The sequence below is a fragment of the Malaya genurostris genome, chromosome 3 (genome assembly GCF_030247185.1).
Source record: "Malaya genurostris strain Urasoe2022 chromosome 3, Malgen_1.1, whole genome shotgun sequence".
Taxonomy (NCBI): domain Eukaryota; kingdom Metazoa; phylum Arthropoda; class Insecta; order Diptera; family Culicidae; genus Malaya; species Malaya genurostris.
Genome location: NC_080572.1, coordinates 127290139 through 127298610, shown reverse-complemented (window position 1 = coordinate 127298610; position 8472 = coordinate 127290139).

The window sequence follows — 8472 nt, the reverse complement described above, 5'->3', positions numbered from 1 at the left end:
AGATCTATAATGACTATCTGCTATGTAAATGAGTTTTTAAATGGTGTTAAGTATTGCAGTCATTCAATCCGTCATTGCGAAACTTTTTATCAGTCCGATCATCAGAATTTAGTATTGAAAGCATATTTGTTATTTTCTAATGACTTTCTAAAGTAAAACCATTTCAATTCGCCCCTTGTTCCAAATCGTTCAACCCTCGTTGCTAATCAGCATACATGTTGTGAAACAATGAGCTGTCATATTTTGGAAACTCCTCTACTTCTACTCTCAGTGATTTGAGGTCGCAAAGTGCGTGTATACTTTGATGAATATGAAAGGCACTTGAACAGCACGGGAATCAAATTTCTCAGTATATTAGATCTGATCGAAATTGTAGGTTTTGAAGAGCACATCGAAAGCCTCCAGTGCAAAAGGTGTCCTTCAAATAATTTGGTTATTTGTGTCTCAAACAGAAAACAGACTGTAACTACGGTCTACCGTAAGGCTGCTGGAACTTGTTGAAGTAGTCGAATGTAAAAAGTGTCGGATACAATTCAACAATAAAGTCTCATTTTCATTTCGTGAAGACTGGTACTAACTTCCGCAAATCTAAAAAGAACGTTGAAACAAAATTTAATTTATATGAAAGTTTTACAACTTTCTCAAATGATTTGTTTATTTATTATAGCGCTCCTTGGTAACTAGTTCATAGCAACTTAAACGGTGTTGCTCAAGAAGATTATTTTCATGATTATCGAGGGGTCGCTATATTTATGGTAACTGGCGGTAAATCTCTCACGAACACTTTTTGTTCAGATTTTTCTTCGGAGTGCCTGATCGTGTCGTCGACTGAAGTGTGTAACTTAATGACTTAGATTGTTTACGGATCGTAATATGTGAACTGTTCCTCGTCTACGTGGCGAATTTTGTCGTCATCTACAAGATAATTCTACAGTCAAGAAAAAAAATCAAATGAATTCATTGTTACCAGTAACAACTCACTTCCGTTTTTAATAAGAAAATAAATGCTCACTGTTATAGTTTGTCTCACGCTTGTTTAACGAAGAATTAATGTCGTTTTATTTTCGATCGATTAGATATCGCGAACAATCGCAACCAAACATTGGTCCTTCGAGCCGGATACTAAAGAACCGTCATCATGGATGTACTGTTAAATAAAAGAAACATCACTTTCGAGAGGCTTCGAAGAGAACACGCTAGCGCGAAACAACTTTGTGAACAGGAACCACCCGGGTTTGAAATTCATGATCGGCTTCGGAAATTATCAGACCTGGAGGAACATTTCGAAAGGATCCAAACAGAAATCGAAGAAGCATCATTGCCAGACGATTTGTCATCGGCTTTGAATATTAGGACAGATTTCGAAAGGCTATTTTATGCAACAAAAAATTTGTACAATGCATTATTGACGACGGGAAGAGATGACGCAGCCAGTGACGTAACAATTGCTGATCCCGGTAATGATTTAAAACAAGCAATCCGTGTACTTCTTGAAACGCAAACAGCTTTGCTCACCAGACAAGCTGCAGCTTCAACGTCCATAGAGGAGTTAGCTGTCCAGCTCCGAGGAAACGCAACCGAACCAATGGATACTCAATTGCAGTCATAAACTCTACCGATATTTAGAGGTGATAGGAAGCAATGGGCTTCATTCAAAGATTTGTTTTCCACCAGTGTCGACCGTAGAAATCTTACAAACGCGCTAAAACTGCAAATTTTAATTACACACTTGGAAGGTGAAGCGAAGAGCCTTGTAAGTAACTACGTTATTACTGATGCAAATTACAAGCAAGTTTGGGACACTCTAGTTGAAAACTACGACAAGCCTAAATTCGCCGTATCGTCACTTGTGCAAGAATTCTGCGATCAACCTTTGATCAAAACTCCAACCCTTACTAACCTTCGAAGACTCGTACGACGACACGACCTGCCACTCGTCTATCAAATCTGTATCGTAAATTTAACTACCCCTCAGTAACTGGAAATGTCAAATCGAAAACGCTAGTGAATTTTTTTAAACTGGCAGCACAAGTTGATATATTTATTGATTTTGAATAACAGTCACCATAACCTTGGTTACTGCATATCGAAGGCAAGATGAATGTAAACAAAATAAATTTCAGATCGGTTATTATATTACGGAACATTTTAATGGATTTACCTGACTCGAGCGGAATGTAAAAAATAGAGAGTATGATTCATGTCTTTTATAAAGCCAAGTTCAAAATTCAGGTCTTGACTTGAAACCGTTGTGTGAGAAGGAAGACATGGAAATGACCGACAACGAGCTGAGCGAGGCTAGTGCTCTGCGGTACCTGTATAACGTACGGTAAAATGATTTCTTTGTGGAATTCCACTAGTAATCCTCGAATAGTGCCCAATAAGGTGAAATACTGTTTCCACTTCTGCGCAATCAACCGACACAAAACAATTCTGACACCGGTATATTACACCGAATCCTACTGCCCAGAAAAGCTAGCAGTTGAAGTGTACGGATGAATCGCTGGAAGCAGATCATTGTCCTCGTTCGTTGGTTTCATCCTTAGTTTCGATTAAATTCCGAAAATCGAGTTCATTTAAATGCATTTCTGCTTAATTTGGACAAAGTTTAACACTAATAGAACTATTCCACCGCTTTCAAAACATGTTTATTTATTTTGGGTTTCCTTGGTAACTAGTCCATAGCAACTTAAACAGTGTTGCTCGAGAAGATTATTTTTATCATTTACAAGGGGTCGCTAGATTTGTGGTAACTGGCGGTGAATCGTTAGCGAACAGTTTTAATGCTGATTTTTCTTCGAAGTGCCTGGTCGTGTCGTCGACTCGTATCTACATCAGACGAGGTAATACGCCAGTTACACGCAATGGGGGAACAATACGAAACACGAGACCCTTGGCTCATCCATCTATTACTCAAGAAACTTGACGATAGCCTGCGATCCCAGTGGGCTCAGCACATTGTAGACAATGATTATCCGACGTTCAACGAATTGTTGCGGTTCCTCAAGCGAAAATGTGGTGCATTGGAGACTTGCGCTGCTTTTGGTACAAAGAGTATTGATTACATGAAGCGTGATATATGGAAAGACGAGCGGGTAAGTCAGATTCCAAAGAAGGAAGTTCGAAGCTTAACAGTGGTTCAAAATGTTCCATGCCCGATGTGTACTGAGGATCACACAATTTATCAGTGCAATAACTTCAAGGAAGCAAGTGTTCAAGAACGACGAGATTTAGTTCAAAAGGCAAAATTGTGCTTCAATTGTTTAAGATCGAATCATTTTGCAAAAACGTGTCAATCAAAGTCAGTGTGTCGAAATCCGGACTGTAAACAAAGGCACCACACACTACTGTGTCAAATGGAATCGAACGCAACATCCAATCAAAGTGAAAAGTCCCTGATGGAAATAAAAACAGAAGATCATAATATTCAGCAAATGCACTCATACTCGACCAGTCTTAAAACCAATAGTCCAAAGTATGTTGTAGGAACATTACCCACAGCTATTGTACGAATTAAAGGAAAGGATAAATATTACGAGATGCGCGCCATGATCGATTGCGGTTCGCAAGCTTCGTTAATTACAGAAAGTTGTGTTACACGTCTTGGATTACATCGAGACAATGGCAACATTTTAATCACTGGCGTTACTAACTGTGCATCGGAAACCACAAGAGGTGTAGTGAACTTAGAAATCTCTTCGCGTTTCAACTTCAACCCTATTATCAACACAAGAGCTTACGTATTGAACAAGCTCACTCGTAATTTACCACAGCAGAAAATCGATACTACCAGTTTGAAGTGCTTGGAATCATTGCCTTTAGCTGATCCTGGATATGATCGGTAAGATCGATCTTATTCTTGGCGTTGATGTGTTTCTTTCAATTCTAGACGAAGGAAAGGTTAAAGATGATTTCGGAATGCCAGTAGCGGTAAACTCACTGTTCGGCTGGTTGGTTGCCGGTCAAATCGGTAATTCGTTTACTATTCAATGCAGTACTGCTGTCATGAATCTTTACACCGACATCGATGTTGACCGCACTTTACGTCAGTTTTGGGAGATCGAAGAAATCGTGAAACCTAAGCCTCTCACTGTGGAAGAAAAAAAGGCTGTCGAAATATTTCAATCAACACATCAACGTAATGATGCAGGAAGGTTTCCAGTTCGCTTACCAATGAATGATTCTTCATTAACGCTTGGAGAGTCATTGCCAGCGGCAATTCAACGCTTGAAGGCAATGGAGAGAAGGTTTAGTTCGGATCCAAACTTCAAAAACCTATATAGTGAATTTATGACCGAATACCTGAGGCTCGGTCATATGGAACGTGTACCGACAGATGAAATCAATATCGCGCCAGACAAACGATACTATCTCCCCCATCATGCCGTTTTAAAGGAGGATAGCTCCACATCTAAACTACGCGTTGTTTTCGACGGCTCATGTAAGACCTCAACGGGTGTTTCCTTAAATGAGAAGCTGCTGGTCGGACCTAACGTAAACGAAGAACTTTTTGTCGTACTCACTCGGTTTCGGAGTTATGCCGTCGCATTCACCGCAGATGCAGAAAAAATGTATCGTCAAGTGAACGTACATAAAGACGATACTGATTTCCAGCGAATCGTATGGAGATTCGATCCAACTCAACCAATCGAGCATTATCGACTATTAACCGTCACCTACGGGACTTCCTGTGCTGCGTACCTTGCTATGGAATCATTACGACAAGCAGCTAAAGACAGTCAGAATGAATCGCCCATCGCGTCAGAGAGAATAAGGAAAAACTTCTATGTTGATGATCTTTTGTCAGGGGCTAATACACTCGAGGAGGCGATTAGGTTACAAAGTGAAATCATTAAAATCACATCGGCTGCAGGTTTCAACCTCCGGAAATGGTCATCAAACATTTCACAACCGAATACAATTCCAGAACAGTCCATACCTCTTAAATTGTCACCAGAAACAGAATATGTTAAAGCACTGGGTATTCATTGGTCTCCATTGGACGATTCATTTAGTTACCGTTTAAAACTAAACATCCATAATCAAAATACCAAGCGAAAGTTGTTATCGGACTCAGCCCGATTATTTGATCCTCTAGGATGGATATCACCCGTCATCGTTCGAATCAAAATATTATTCCAATCACTATGGCTCACTGACTTGTCATGGGACGATTCTCTACCAGTAGCCATTGACGACTAATGGAATAGAATTAAATCTACCCTCCATCTGATTGAAGGCATACATATCCCACGGTGGATAGCAAACCATGATGGTCGAATTGAGCTACACGGTTTTGCTGATGCGTCGGAGGTTGCGTACGCAGCAGTTGTTTATGCTAGATCGATTGATAGCAACGGAATAGTAAACGTGTCACTAATAGTAAGTAAAACTAAGGTTGCCCCAATTCGGCAAGTATCATTGCCGAGATTAGAACTAAATGCAGCAGTTTTATTAACTGAGCTTTTAAAACGAATACTTGAGGCTTTCGATCATCTGGAGATTCGTGTTTATGCCTGGACTGATTCTATGATCGTACTCGAGTGGTTGTCATCCCATCCTAGGAAATGGAAAACATACATCGCCAACCGAACATCAATGATATTGGATCTGTTACCTCGTAGCTCGTGGAATCACATACCATCTGCAGATAAACCGGCGGATTGTGCGTCGCGTGGCCTACTTCCCGCAGATCTAATTGATCATGTGCTGTGGTGGACCGGCCCAACAGTTTTGTACAACAAAAATGAAATGTGGAATCAAGAACCCGTTATTACAGCGTTCAATGTATGTAAACAAGATAGTACAGTCATTTGTTCATCAACAACCACCCTAAAGGTGTCGAACTTCAACGTAGAAAGTACCTCCTGAATCGTTCTTCATCTTTGCTGTTCATAAAGCGAGTCCTGGCTTGGATAAATCGATTCAAGAATAATGCGTCAGCGAAGCTGACAGGATTGTCTGTATCAAATGGAAATTTGAAGTTGGTAGAAATTCAGGAAGCGGACACCCAGTTAATACGTTGTGCACAACATGACCAATTCAATGGTGACCTCGATCGTATACATAAGGGATTGGAACCCTTAGACAAGCAACTAAAATCAATTAACCCATTTTTAGATGGCAACGGCATAGCCCGAGTTCTGGGACGGTTGCAGAATTCGCAATTATCTTACGATAGGCGTCATCCAATAATTTTACCCAAGTCCCACCGATATACACATTTGTTCATTTCATATTTACATGTGCAAAATCTTCACGCAGGCCCTACATTGTTAATCGCATCTCTTAATCAACGATTTTGGATTTTGGGCTGTCATGCAGCAGTTACTACTGTAGTTAATAATTGCGTTAAATGTATGCGATGGAAAGCTAAAACAGCTAAACAACTCGGTCCGAACGTGTGAAGGAAGAGCATTTCAACATGTTGGAATTGACTACGCCGGGCCACTTATTCTTCGTGCCAGCTCCTTGAGGTCGTCTAAAACTATTAAAGGTTATATTGCAGTTTTCATATGTTTAGCTTCTAAAGCTATCCATTTAGAGGCTGTTACGGAGCTCTCAACAAATGCATTTATTTGTGCCTTGAAGCGTTTTTGTGCTCGTCGTGGTGTGCCATGTCAAATTTATTCTGACAACGGTACTAATTTTGTTGGTGCAGATCGGCAACATCGTGAGAGTTTGAAATCTGAGAGTTTTGACGCTAGTGTTAGCCAGTATCTCAACAACTTAGGAATCAAATGGACATTTATCACACCCAATGCACCTCACATGGGAGGGCTGTGGGAAGCAGCTGTAAAAAGTATGAAGAAACATCTTCGAGTCGTCCTTGGAAATGAGATACTCACGTACGAAGCTTTATCAACTATTCTGACTCAAATCGAAGCATGCCTCAATTCACGTCCGCTTTGCGCCCTCTCAACATCGGTTGATGCTTGTGAAGCATTAACTCCTGTGCATTTTACCATTGGTCAGCCCCTGAATCTAATACCTGAACCTTCCGTATTGAATATAACTGAAAATCGTCTTGATCGTTATCAAAGGCTTTGTCGATATGTCGAAGAATTTTGGGATCGATGGAAAGGCGAGTTTCTAGCGACACTTCAACCAAGAAGTAAATGGAGAGGTGTGCAAGCAAACTTGAAGATTGGTGATTTGGTTATAGTTAAAAATGACAACACTCCTCCAGCGTATTGGGAGCTCGCCAGAGTTATAGCAGTCCATCCCGATCGAAATGGCATCGTTCGCAATGTCACTCTCAGCAAAGGCCAAACGGAGTACCAGCGGCCCATACACAAGCTAGTGGTTTTGCCAAGAAATTGAGGCTAGCGCCTCAAGGTCGGGAGCGTGTTTACGGATCGTAATATGTGAACTGTTCCTCGTCTACGTGGCGAATTTTGTCGTCATCTACAAGATAATTCTACAGTCAAGAAAAAAAATCAAATGAATTCATTGTTACCAGTAACAACTCACTTCCGTTTTTAATAAGAAAATAAATGCTCACTGTTATAGTTTGTCTCACGCTTGTTTAACGAAGAATTAATGTCGTTTTATTTTCGATCGATTAGATATCGCGAACAATCGCAATCAAACATAGAGGTTATGACATGTTAGTTTGAAGTGTCACCGTACTGATATTTATATGTTTTCTGAATAATCTTTATATTCTCTGACAATTGCGACAATATTATACGCAATACATATGGATAAGAATAAGAAGTATAAAAAGACTGCAAGAGTCATCGTGCAATTAAAAGCTACTGTTTCGTAATGCTTTTACTGTGAAAATAATGAAAATGTTCGTGATTACGTCAAAACAGTAAGAAAACAAGGTAAACTTGCTTGCTGTTTTATTTTTATTTTGATGACTCATACAAGCTAGTTAGCTAGGGTTAGTTTTAATTGATAGTATTAAGAACATACATGTATCTGTTGGATTTTTGTAATATGTTTATATAAACCATGAGGAGGTTTTATGCCTGCTGGAGTGAGAGATTATTATTTCAGCTCCATTGGGCTTTTTCCTGCTCCAAATAAATAAAAAAAATAGAATGTGTTGGTGTTTTTAGGCAATGGAATTGTGGATCGTCAAACAACATCATGCTATACGGGAAGAATTTTTGTCAGTCTTCAGGAATATAACTAACCTGTATGGAATATTTCTATGGAATAAATCATATTTAACGTGTTATTTGAAGCCTAATTATTAATTGATGACATTCTAACAACAATACAACATGCGTTTAATATTAAAATGTCTTTTCTATGATACTTAAGTGTAAAATTGTTGAAATCTAAGAAGTTTCATCGGTTTTAACGTATTTTTCTGACAATTAAATTTGAAGTGTTTAATCGTAAGTGTAATACATTTGCAATATGTCTGCTGTTTGATTCATGGAATTTAAATGTCATATTTATAGGTTTTAATACGATTCCACTTAAATCAGATTTGAAGTGATTTACACTTGCATT